Source organism: Panicum hallii, chromosome 6 (assembly GCF_002211085.1).
Source record: "Panicum hallii strain FIL2 chromosome 6, PHallii_v3.1, whole genome shotgun sequence".
In the NCBI taxonomy this organism is placed as follows: domain Eukaryota; kingdom Viridiplantae; phylum Streptophyta; class Magnoliopsida; order Poales; family Poaceae; genus Panicum; species Panicum hallii.
Genome location: NC_038047.1, coordinates 6293910 through 6306551, shown reverse-complemented (window position 1 = coordinate 6306551; position 12642 = coordinate 6293910). Strand labels below are relative to the sequence as shown.

Sequence of the window (12642 nt, the reverse complement as noted above, 5' to 3'; positions counted from 1 at the left end):
AGGTGACGCCGTCGAGGCGGTGGATGGCGGCGGGGCGGGGGCACTCGCTGGAGATTTGGATGGAAGGGGAAGGGGAAGCAGGAGCGGGAGGGGAAAGAGAGGTTGGTCCTCGCTGGCGTTAGAGGCGATACTTGCGAGGTGGGCGGCGGAGCCGGGGGTGTGGGCAGGCGCTGGTGCTGGTGCTGGCTGGGCTTGCGGTTCGAGGCGGCACAGTGGGTGAAGATCGACGCTGGTGCTGGTGCGTGCAGGAGGAGGTGGATACGCCAAGCGGATAAGAATCATGGTGGGTTCGGGGTCGCGGAGCTCTCGCGTTAGCATAAATGGAGGGCACCCTCCGTTCAGTTGCCTCCCTTTTTATATGACGAAGCAACAGAAATCGGCTTAGGTAACAGCACACTTGCCATGGCAAGTCATTTTGTCCTTTTGCACTAGGGGACTCGTGAGAGTGGAAGGCGCGGCAAGCATTCGAGCGCCTGTGTTCATGCCTCATATATATGCACACGATTTTTAGTGGTAGGAAGTGTATGGTGCTATCCTAGCTTTTTTCTAGGAGTATGCTCCCAAGGTTTATGGATTCCCTGGATCAATAGTTAACAGAGTAATGTTTTTTATATAAGTAAATAGACCTATTGTATGATGAAGGTAAGATTGCACATAAGAGATAAACAAATGGAAGATAAATAGCATGAGCATGAGATTGAATGTAGATACTCCATATTTGAGAAACCAAGTCGAGATGTGCCTTGGTCTAATATGTAATGAGTGATTGACTAGATGATTTGGAGCTTTACCAGTTGAGTCAATATTTGATACATGCTTGATTGTGCTAATGGCTAACCGGAAGTGTTGTGTTGTGTGCGTTGAGTTGTGATGTGTGTGTAAAACATATCTTATGTGGTGGTATCTCTTGGCTCGTGATGTGTAGGTGCAGGATGCGACGTGACGGTTGACGGCATGCAGTGAAGGTCAAGCGAAAGGTTCATGCCGATGGACCAAGGGTGGTGAAGGATGAACGTGAGTAGGCTTGGACTGAGGGACCTGAGGAGTCCGAGCGGAGTCATGGACGGTCCACGTGGTGCGCGGAAGAGCAAGATTATATGGACATGATAAAGACAGTGTCGGTCAAGTCAAGGACGAAGGCGATAGCAAGTTCGAGTAGGCTGCCCGTGTGGCGGGAGTGCGAAAGACTTAAAGGCGTCATGGCACTTGGCGGAGGCCAGACACACATCGATATCGGGGTCGCGTGGCAGCCAAGTGGAGGATGAACGGTTTGGTGGTTTGGTCCTCAAAACCATTGTGCAGGCAGGTTTCCCGGTTTGGGCCTTAAAACCTGGGGTGCATCCGGTGCGGCCGGATGGCGGTGATGGAGGGCATGTGGCATCATCAGAAATCCTGCGTCGAGGCAAAGTGAAGTTGTGAAGGCGGCTTGTCTGTCCGGTGCTTTGAGAAAAACTTGGACGGTTTTACCCCCGAGGGGTATTTGGGTTGCGTGCTTCATGTAAGGGTGTTTCGGACATTTGCCAAGCGCCTATATATATGTGGATGGGCTGTTGGGCAGCTATCTCTTTTAGTGAAGGTCCTCTCATTTGTTTGTGAGAGAGATTTGGTTAGGGTAGAGAGAGGGAGAGAGGAGGGGCTCTTTGATTTGAGCTTTTTGCAATTATAGCTTGGATTGTGCTTAGAAGTGGCTTGTAACCGGACATCTTGAGGCAATCCAAATATCAAATTGGCGCAAGATTGTTCTCCTACCTCTAGATCTCAAATTTATTATTTTCCCTATTTTCGGAGCTATTTTTGGGTGATTTTCCGATCTCGCGATTGGCAGCGATTTGGGGAGTTTTTCTTGGGGCAAATTGGTGTTAGGACATGTGCAAGAATATCTATCTAGGGTGAACCCCTACCAAATCCATTCACGAGCACCTCGGATTTTGAGGATTCTCCAAAACCCCCTTTTCTTATGTTCTTGACCAAGTCCATGAGATTGAAGATGTTAACTTGATCTTTTCGTAGAGATCTTTGGGGAAAGGATTCACCATATGGTAGAGAAGCTACAGCTCAAAAATCTTTGGATTTGGATCAAGTTTGGTTGGATTTCACGTTTTGGGCTTTGAGGTTGTTCTTGAGTTCTTCATCCTTTTTCTTGCCCCTTTCCAAAAACTCGTGAAATCCAAAGTGAACTCTTGATCTTTTGGAAGAGATCTTTTGGGCAAAGATTCACCAAGTTGCTGTGAATCTACGGTTAAAATTTTGTGAGATTTAGAGCTCATTTGACCCACTTTTAGAGATTGGATCTTGCTTCACGAATTGTTTTTTTGGGTATACCGGCTGAGCTGGTATAGGTCCGGCTGAGCCGGAATTGACCTTATATTCACATATCGGCTGAGCTGGTATAGGTCCGGCTGAGCCGGGATTGTCCTTCTGTTCGCATACCGGCTGAGCTGGTATAAGTCCGGCTGAGTCAGGATTGACCTTATGTTCACATACTAGCTGAGCTGATATTGGTCCGGCTGAGCCAGGATTTCTTTGATTCTTCGGTATTCTCTCGTGAACATTTTGGTGTTCGCTTCCGATATTCTTAAGATTGCTTCCTAGCTTGATTCCAAGTCTAGTAGCTCTCCAATAGATACGTATTCTTGATCATGCTAGAGGAGAGGATATTTAGGGTTGATTTTTAGGATTTAGGCTATAATTTTTAGGCTCCTATTCACCCCCTCTAGTCGCTATTCCAATCCTTCAATATTTCATGAACATGTCGATCATCTGCAATTCAAAACATTTTCATGTAGATATTTGGAAATACGGTGCAACTGCAACCTTGTTTCCCTAAGTTTTTCTTTTAGGATTAACTTACGACAAGTGAATCCTTCATCATGCATAACTTATGTTTAGGATTAACAGATCCAAATCTGTTTTCCATTTTATTTGCAGGACACACAGCTGGAAAATAAGAACAGTAGAGGTGCCTGAAAAACAATTAATAAATCATTTGCCTTTCAAGTTATGGAACTGTCTGTCTATTCACTAGCAGCAAATAAAAGGCAAATTGGATGCAGGCACCTTAGTTGTTGCTGATAAGAAAATATCCTCACTGAAGATTGACAGTCATATGAATATGCAATGACAACAACATTGTATTCAGGAACCTCTCGCTTGAATGATATGATGATTCGGATATATATATTCTTAAAGATATATTTAGTGTACTCCGAAGCATTTAAGAATGTACTTTGCATGAGCAAGAACTAAGTTTTAAGAACTACAATAATCTATGTTTCGAAAAGTGGCTACATATTGTTAGGTTGTAATTTTGATTGTAGTTTGCCTATATATATCCTGAGTCCTCGTCATGAAAAGTTAGAACTATGCATTTTCTTTTCTTTTATTTGTACTGTTAAATTCTAAAATTTTGAGGACGTCACCAATCTCTGAATTTATTGACCCTTTAGGTTGCCTTCAAAGTAAGGAGTGTATATAATGGTAGAGTTGTATATATCTAAGTGTTGCTAAGGAAGAGGGAGACTGGAATAATCCAGTATCCAAGATCAGTTTATAACCAAATATAGTATATATCCTTGTGTCTCAAGTTCAAAGTTCTGATGATTAATTTGTACTGGTGTTGCATTATCTTGTTCTAAAACTTTGGTTGTTTGATTTGCATTACAAAGTATCACTGTAGCATTAACATGGGCATTATACAAGTACTTTAGGAAAACACGTAAAGGTATAGTATATATGGCAAAAAGATACTGATCTTCTAACAGTCAACGAATTTTTTTCATATCCAAATTCCTAAGGCCCTGTTTGGATGGGATATAGATTATTAGATTCTGGATATTAGCTATGGATTATAACAAATCTACATTATAGATTATAAATAGCTAGGTTGTTTGAATCAATTGATTATAAGGTGCATGGAGAACTAGTTGTTTCTATAATCTAAAAACAACCGAGTAGAGCAAGATAGTGCCATTATAAAAATCTTGGTAGTTGGATTCTATAATCTGCATAAGAATCTGGGTTGTAAGGATGCGATCTAGATTCATTTAGATGGTTTTTATAATCCATAGCTGATCCAAACATCCAAAAGCTCTTACCGGGCCCCTTGAACTCTGCAGCCTTATACTCCCTAACAATCAAATAATGTGGAGGTATTATTGGCTGCAAGTATGGAGTATAGACCTGCAGTGGAGCCTTTGTACACATGGTTAAATGATAAGAGGACAGTTTAAATTTTTGCACTAAGAATACATGTTCTAACCAGCACTTAGTATAATAATTCCTCTAATTACCTAAAAGAGTGTAGTTTAGATATAGCAAGCTCCAATTTACAGGTCATATATATCCATGATTTCCACATAATGATATATAATAATGTGCACAATAATATTAATTTGAGGAAGACCGCATTTTTCATACTGACCTTCCATATTGATGATGAATCACTATACAAACCAAAATTGCAGCATCACTGTGGTTCAAATAAAGCAGAGCCAACAAACTGGTCTCACCTTGGTTGTCATACCTACTTGTGTATTATCGCTAATAAGCACCACTGGCATTTCATCAAACACCATTGTAGCAGTATCCACAGCGCTTCAGCATACATCCCGACCAATATAGTCTCAAGCAGGAGGTCAGCTGCAGACTCTTTGTCCACCGCATCACTCGAGCATATTCGGTTGCGGGAATAAAAAATAGAGCAAACATATGATCACAAGTAAAATGCCAAAAAGGAATTTAATAAAAATAATTTCTCAAGTCAAAGGTCATGGGCATAATCCCCATCCTGCTACAATTGCATATAGTGTTGATAAATAGCATAGCCACAGGATACAGTTTCCTTTGAGAAAGCATAGTATATATTAAGATACTGAGTATTGAGTTCTGTCCATGTCTGAACCGTCATTATTCCATCACTCATTTAGTGATCCCTACAAAATTATTAATGTCGGTCCCAAACTATGCTTATTTTGTTGTTTTTTGGCTCCCGCATGGATGTAACTATGGGAGGATTGACGCCATACGGGAAATTGTGCGAAGTGGCGGGCATAGGCGATGGCAAGCCTGGGAACGGCTATCGGCGAGACGCACATTGCGACGCTTAGTCGCAGCCAAGGGTTTAAACTAGCTGAGTCGTCCCGAATCAAAGACTTGGTGTGAGCTCACGGAGTCACGAACTCATGCAACAATGGCATCATGCAGTTACAGGAGAAATTAAAAGGTCCAGGACTTTGTGACGTCTGGTTAACTGAGCATGGAGACTGGAATAACGAAGATAAAATGCATGGGTCATCACCTGTTTCATAAAAAAATGGATCACCTTGGATTAATACCCAAACATATAATGGAAGACCGGATTTCAAAAGGTGTTGATGGCAAGTGCATTCCATTCCTTTTCTTAGTTTCTGTTACTACCAGCGCACCGCGCCAGCCTGTTCATCCCATCCATTCTAGTTTTTTTCCTTGCTCAACAAAGGAGAAGAAAAAGAACACTGCTATAATCTTGTTCCTTTCGCACACCCTGAAATCAGAATCTAAATAAACTGATATACTATATATATATACTTCCTTGCAAAAACAGGGAACTCTATGATGCATGCATTGTAAACTCCCCGGTGTTCATATATTGTGCCCTCCAAACAAATCAAGTGCCCTAATAACTATATATAACAGTAATGGCTGATGGGGTATCTGTAGCAAGTGTAGAAAAAGGCATGCATGGGCAAGCAATCATGCCCCAATGACTATTCATATCCTAAGTGTTGTGCAATCTTGCAATGATTTCAAACAACTAACTATTTCCCGCGCATCCTGCAATGCCTAGATGGAATATAGACACATAACAAACTTCAGATACGCCACTGGAGTGTCAAACACAAACCCAGAATTATTATTGGATACTCCACAATCCAAACAAGCAGTGCCGGGTTCTGTAGAATCGGGCACTGATGTACAAATTGATCCATACGAAAGAAAGCAAGGGCTAGCAATGTTTAGCCATACATAGCACAGCTGAGAGCGAATAAAACCTCCATTCGATCAATCTAACCAAAGGCCAGCCCAAGTACTACCAACGATATCAGATGCCATCACTTCGCCCCTGCTTGTCCAGATATTTTGTAATCCATAGGCACGAATTCGTCGAAGCCGCGGAGGAGATCTGGGTGCCCGGCGAGCAGGACCGTGACATACTCAACCAAGCTGGCTGCATCCATTCTGCAATCCACAAACAGCAACACCAAGTCACCAACAAGAATGCATCTGGAGATCCATACGATTATCATGAAACAGCTAGTTGAGGACTCTGAACAACGCCCCAATACTACAAGCAGCAGATGGAAATAAACCACTAATTTCTCATGTGGCTGATGCAATAATATCTACCAATCTGCAAGGATGGTTCAGGTTACTGACCTCCCATTCTTGAACTGGCCCATGACGTCGATGAACTCGTTGTACTTGTGCGTCTCGTTGGCGAGCTCGCGCTGCATGGTCGCCAAGAAGCGAAGCGGCCTCTCTCTCATATCAGGAGGTGGTGGGCTGGTGGCAACGGGCAAAAACAAGTAGATCGGGTTTGTAATCCATTAGATCATAACAAAGCCAAGAAGAGGAAATCGCAGGAAAGGATAAGCTTTCCTGGAATCAAAGATACTAGATCCCCAAATCGTGCTGGCCGGAGATAGGATAGATGGGAACGAAGGAAGCCATGGGGAAAACTGAGAGAGGGGGGAGAGAAAGAGGTGGGCGAAAGAAGCTACTTACGGATCACGGACGCGGGACACCATGGGCGCGCCCTTCTCCTCCTCCCGGGCTCGCTTCAGGCTGCCTGTGAACCCCATCTCTTGCGGTCGAGCGCCGGCTGGTCTCGCAGTCACCGGCGAGCTGAGCTCTTGACGAAGAAGGGGGTGCCGTGCAAGTGGGGAATTGCGGGTTTGCGGCTGGGCGAAGACAGTCTAAAGGCCAGGTAATGATGGACGCTCCACGCGCTGCCCGCCTATCACGCACACGCACCGCACGCTCCTGCCTTTTTTGTCGTGCGCTGCTGAAAGCTGGCTGGAAACGGTTCGCGCGCGGCAGTTAGTGTTGGAGTTGGCGACGCGGTAGAGGAGAGGGCCGCGCGCGCGGCCGGCGGTGGCGGCGGGGGAGACGGGCGCCGGCGTTGGACTGGGGCCCGGCGATTGGGATTCATCCTGTGCTGAAGAAGACGGGGAGCAGCGCGGGGAGTTTCGAGGGCCGTCCGGTTTTGGAATCTCATGACCAGCAAGATTTCGGCCGTGTTTTTTCCATTTCTAACTGTGCGCGGGCTCGGGTATTCACCGTTTCTCACCTTAAACAGCTGATGACACGCCACCGTGAAAGCACCAGCCTGTATCACTAACACGAGGGATCCATCTGACATGAGGTTTTTGCATCAAAGCCATCGCCGTGCCCGGCCACAACAACGGCAGTGAATACTGCTAATTGGCCCTCTGACACGTAGGCCCTGCAGATACTTATCAAAAGTTTCATCTGACGGACGCAACTATTTATTACCTGGTTATAGCCCAACCAGGTTCGCGCGATGCGGGCTCCCGACGATTGGTTACCTGGTTGGGCCTCCGAACCAGGCTCGCGCGATGCATACCTCCCCTCCCACCCAGGTCCCCGCGATGCAGAAATGAAACCCGTTTTCCCCGAACCTGGTGGCGGCGATGCGAGGGCGGGCGGGCCGAGGCAGGCGGCGGTGGTCGCGGGTGTCCAGGCGGCGCGCTCCCGCCATGGGCTAGGGTTACCGCTCCCCCCCTTTCGCGCCATTTCCATCCTCGCGCCATTTCCATCCTCGCGCGTTCGCGCGTGCGGCAAGGGCTAGGGTTTGCGCGCCGTTCGCCTCCGCTATAAGACACCCCCGACGCCGCCCCCCGCGCGCTGCCATTTCCGCCGCTTGAGCTCCAGGTGAATCTCTCTGCTCTCATCCTCTTCTCTCCCTATGGTTGCCGAGATCTGACTTGTTTCCTCCCTATCCTCTCTGTAGCTGCGATTGCTGGGCGAATCTCTGTTCGTCGAGGCAAGTATTCCCCCCTCAATCGCCGAGATGTGGCGTTCCCTCTTCGATCTGTCCCCCCCCCCCTCTGTATCTATCTTCCCCTCTCCTTCCTTCGATTTGTGTAAGCTAATCCCTGTTTTGGTTGCAGCATCGCAGATCTGTGCTCCCTGTCTTCCCCCTTTCGATCTGTGTGTGTGCTCTCTGCCTGGTTGCTGCAAGGTGTCTGGTACCCCTTCCTCTGCAACTGTGATTCTTTGTGCTAGCTACTTATCTGAGCTATGTGCATGTGGCCGTGATGTTTTAGTTCTATATGCTTGTTTACTTTTGCTACATATCTGAGTTATGTGCTTGTGGATGTGATGTTTAATGCTATATGCTTGTTTCCTATTGCTTCTTATCTGAGCTATGTCCCTATGGCTGTGATGTTTAGAGGTATATGCTTCTTTGCTACTACTTAACTGAGTTATCTGTTGTGGCTATCTTGTTTACTGTTACTTATCTGAGCTCTATTCCCTTTTGAGTCTTGCCTATGATGACTTTGGGTTTGATTATTTACAGTCCTATTTAACTGAGCTATGTGCTATGTGTCTGTGATGTTTAGTGCATAAACTGAGCCGTGTGCCCTTGCCTATGATGCCTATGATGATGAGTGCTTTAGCTGAGCAGTGTGCTGTTGTCTATGATGTAGAGTTACTATACTGTGCTAAGTGTTGTTACATGTTATTTGCTTATAGCTGGATAATGGAGAAATGAGGCGCAAGCTTATCATTCAGGCTGCTGCTTTAGTAGCTGCCATTCATGCATTCATGTTTTAGTCGGTTCTTGTGTGGCCAACAGTCTCGCCCTAGTATTAGTTATGCACCTCTTAGTGCCATGGACGAGGAGAGGAGGAGGAACTTGAACTTGATTTATAACTGCAATGATGTGGAGTGTGTAAACATGCTTCGCATGAGAAGAGCACCCTTTTTTCAGCTTTGTAACCTGCTTAGAGAGAGACACCTACTTAGGGATAGCCTACATAGTTGTGTAGAAGAACAAGTTGCAATGTTTCTCCATGTTGTGGGACATAACCAGCGATTTAGAGTCATCCACCAAAATTGGAGAAGGTCTGTAGAGACTGTTAGCAGATATTTTAAAGAGGTTTTGTATGCAATTGGGGGAACTAAGAGAAGAGATGATTAAGCCTCCCACCAATGCTACTCCACTTAAGATCAGGAATAGCCATAGTGGGTATCCATATTTTAAGGTATATAACATATTTATTTACATATAACAAATCAATGGTTGTTATCTCAACTAATCCAAACAACAACTGAGTTTGTAGGACTGTATTGGGGCAATAGATGGCACCCATATCCTGGCTAAGGTGCCACAAAGAATTCAAGCTGCATTTAGGGGAAGAAAAACATCAAACAACTCAAAATGTACTTGCTGCAGTTGATTTCGATTTAAAGTTCACCTATGTCCTAGCTGGCTGGGAGGGGTCTGCACATGATGCCACCATCCTTGCTGATGCTCTAGAGAGGCAGGATGGGTTAGTTGTCCCACAAGTATAATATGAAGTCATATTAATTAAAATGACACAACTAATACAATAGTACTAATACTTATATTATTTTAGGTAAATTCTATCTAGTTGATGCTGGTTATGCATGCCGCCCTGGATTCCTTCCTCCCTTCAGAGGCACTAGGTACCATCTCAATGAATATGGTGGTAGAAACTATCCAACCAATGCAAGGGAATTGTTCAACCTTAGGCATTCAAGCTTAAGAGTCACAGTTGAGAGGGCTTTTGGGGGCAATAAAAAATAGGTTTAGGATCCTGGACAACAAACCCCTTTCACCCCTTCAAGACACAAGTGAAATTGGTGCTAGCATGCTGCATTTTACATAATTGGATCCTGAACTATGGTGTAGATGAAGTGGTTCCCCTTGAGGAGGCTTGGGCTCCTAATAGCATTGGTTCCAATGTTGGTGGTGTTCAAGTAGAAGATAATAGTGACTGGGCATCTATTAGGGATGAAATAGCTAATCTCATGTGGGCTAACAGGGGGCAACTGTCATATATGAAGACATGGATTTGTGTTGTATGTGTACTGTAAATAACACTGCTATGGTGTTTATTATTTGTATCTTTTCTGAGGCAATGGCACATTGCTATATGTTGTTTGTACTTTGTTCTGAGGCAATGGCACACTGCCATGATGTTTCATTTTTACTTGTTTTGAGGCAATGGCACACTGCTATGATGTTTCTTTTTTACTTGTTCTGAGGCAATTAGCACACTGCTATGATGTTGTTTCTTTTTACTTGTTCTGAGGTAATTGGCAGACTGTTGTGATGTCTTTTTTCTGTACATCTTCTAAGCCACATGCAGACTACTATGATGCTGGTTTTTTTACATGATTCTAGCCACAGGGACACTGCTGTATGTTTATACATGATTTTGTATATGATCTGAGCCACATGCACACTGTTATGATGTTTGTTTTTACAATAACTGAGGCAATATATATATGCTATGATGTTGTTTTGTTTATAATAACTGAGGCAATAGATATATGCTATGATGTTGTTTTGTTTTAATAACTGAGGCAATAGATATATGCTATGATGTTGTTTTGTTTATAAAACTGAGGCAATAGATATATGCTATGATGTTTGTCTTATATACTGTTGTCAAATATTGGTACTAGGGGCATGGATGTTCAAGAGGAAAGAGAGTTTATGGAGCTGTATGGTAGCTATTCCAATGCCCTAGTTGTTGCTAATTCTGCTCCTAATCCTTCTGGTGGTCCTGCCCCTCCTCCTGCTGTTGTTGCCCTGCTGTTGCTGCTGTTGCCCCTCTCCTCGTGCTGCCCCTCGAGCCAGGCAGCAAAGGAATTCTATGAGGTGGAACTAGTGTCACATCCTCCTTTATCTTGCGCCGGTTCTGTGAACTCATTTCCACTGGGGTTAGAACAGATAAGGGGTTCAAGGAGGTTCACTTGAACAAAGTTGCTAGGGACCTTCAGGAGTTCACAGGGAACAATGTAACCTCTACTCAAGTGTATAACCACTTGCGCACATGGAGGAAAAAAATGGATGAGAGTGACCAAGCTGAGAGAGCTTAGTGGAGCTTTATGGGATGAGGAGACCCTCATGATTTCCTTGGAGGATGAGCACTATAATGGTCATGTAAAGGTGTTAGCCATAGTGCATATCATTTTCACCTTCTTCTCTTAAATATTAGCTAATTTCTAAAATTGCATTGCATTTTAGGCTCACCCTGAAGATGCTGACCTTCTGAACAAGCCAATAGAGAACTACCAGCAAATGGAGATCATATTTGACAATGGCTGTGCCACAGGCAAGTTTGCCATGGGTTCTAGCCAGCCTTTGGGTTCTCCATCTGACTGGGCTGAGAGTTCTCAAAAAATTGATGAGCCTGCCAAAGAGTTTGAGGAGGTAGCTAAGCAGGATGCTGAGGGCAGTAGCAGCAAGCACCAGGAGGCTAGTAGCAAGCAGCAAGAGCCTAATGGCAGTGGAGTGGGCAGCAAGAGGAAGAGGGCAATGCTCTCTGATGAGGATATCACTGTCCTGTCTGGGATGACAACTGCTGTGAACAATGTGGCTGATGCTATCAGAGAAACAAAGACTGAAGTTGTCCCTGCTGACCTCTACTCTACTGTGATGTTTGTCCCTGGCTTCACTGATGAAGCTCTGATTGTGGCCTACTCCCATCTGGCAGACAACAATGCTCTTGGGGCTGCATACCTGCTAATGTCTGATGCTCATCGTGTGCTGTGGCTGAGGACCTTCTTAGCTAAGCACTACTACAACAACAACAACTAGTATCTGATAGTTTTCTTATTGCTGGTTGATCCTTTGTCCAGTAGGACCTCCTTTTGCTAACCTATTTTGTGCAGAGGTACTGACCCTGCATTCTTTTGTGCAGCTGGTCACATCTTTCCATTTCTTCTATGTGGTTGATGTGATCCTGCTATAACTAGATAGAGACTCATATATATAGTAACAAGTCTCTATCCTCTTACTATGATGTAGTGAATGTATTGGATCAACCACTTTGATGTTGGACTCTAATCTGAGCATATATCTATTGCCAATGATGTATTGTTATTCGAGTTATGCTATTGTATTGAACTATACCTAAACTGAGCATCTATCTATTGCCAATGATGTTATTATTTTGTTGATGCTACACATTCTGAGGTGTATAGCTATTGCCAATGATGTTCTATGATGTACTTCATACTTCTTTTCTTCTATTTTCCTATCTGTCACCTGCTAATTGATTCATTCTTTGTCATGTGAGGTTGCTGGATCCTCACTCTCAACTGAGGCTGATGGCATCTGCTATGATGATGAGTTTGCTATTTTTGTTGCCCTACTATGTAAAGGCATGCTCTACTCTTGTGCTTACTTATCTGTTGATTGAATCCTCACTGTAAATTGAGGGCTGATGGCATAATGCTATGATGATGGATGCTTTTCTGTTGTGTTCTCTTGTCTTTCACCCGTGGTCTGTTGTGTTTTGCTGGACAATGCTTCTATATGTGGTCTGATTGGTTACCTGGTTACTCAATTTCACAGTTCCTATTCCTATTGATTTTAACTCA

The 12642-nt window shown here is 44.3% G+C and overlaps 1 pseudogene; it reads left to right on the top strand.

Annotated features, from left to right (window-relative positions):
• Positions 1 to 10723: 10723 nt before the first annotated feature.
• LOC112898085 lies at positions 10724 to 11857 on the top strand (annotated as a pseudogene).
• The last annotated feature ends 785 nt before the right edge of the window (positions 11858 to 12642 follow it).